General features: G+C 26.7%; 1 non-coding gene across 1 annotated transcript; it reads left to right on the forward strand.

Annotated features, from left to right (window-relative positions):
* The first annotated feature begins 389 nt into the window (after positions 1 to 389).
* Positions 390 to 508, forward strand: LOC145933243 (U4 spliceosomal RNA). The gene has a single exon (XR_014424831.1). It is a non-coding gene; the product is annotated as a U4 spliceosomal RNA (small nuclear RNA).
* The last annotated feature ends 331 nt before the right edge of the window (positions 509 to 839 follow it).

An 839-nucleotide genomic window follows, 5' to 3' on the forward strand; every position in this document is an offset into this window, starting at 1 on the left:
TAACACTGATATTTGTTTAATCTTGGTTATTTTGAATTTATCTTGACTTTACATTATCAAATTTTTAAATATTGAAATACCCCCCCCCCACATTTTTATTACAAATTCTTGTAACCGTAAAATATTCAATATTTCTATCAATATTCTTTTTATCAAGGTCAAATGTGTTTTTTGTAAATTAACATATCATCGGCAGAAGTGTTACGTAGAGGTTGCAGAATCAGTTTGCAGATTTATATTTTTTTGTATATATATATGTGTCATACTCAAAATAAAAACTATATTTATAATTTACTAATTAAATAGTTTAAGGTTAAACAAACATTACTGTGTCGACCTTGTTTTTCACATTCATCATTTTTTTAAAATTCTTATATATTTTTCAGTCAATCTTTGCGCAGTGGCGATATCGTGATCAATGAGGTTCTACTGAGGTGCGATTATTGCTATATTTTTTAGTCAAAAGAGATTTGTAAAAGTGTCTCTTAAAACAAATTTTTTAAGTAAAACTGCATCCGATAAATCACTTATGGATTTTTTAATCAACTTTAAATTTTCACTCAATAACACTTTTCCGTCAAAATAGATTTATCATTACACGAAATTTTGTTAAAAATTATATTTTTTATTATATTAATTGCACATCGTGAACACATACACGTATAAATTATTACTTGTTACTTTATTTTCTAACATTTGTTCTAACTATAACATTCCAAATACACTCGTCAAAAAAATTATCGCAAAACGTAATTAATATCAAAATTTAACATAAATTCAAATAAGCGTGGGGCAAAATCCGACCAGCAACTTCCCCGTAGTGCCCATCGGATAATGCT

Source organism: Prenolepis imparis, unplaced genomic scaffold (assembly GCF_030444845.1).
Source record: "Prenolepis imparis isolate NDT839.2.m4 unplaced genomic scaffold, iyPreImpa1.0 SCAF_2, whole genome shotgun sequence".
Classification (NCBI taxonomy): domain Eukaryota; kingdom Metazoa; phylum Arthropoda; class Insecta; order Hymenoptera; family Formicidae; genus Prenolepis; species Prenolepis imparis.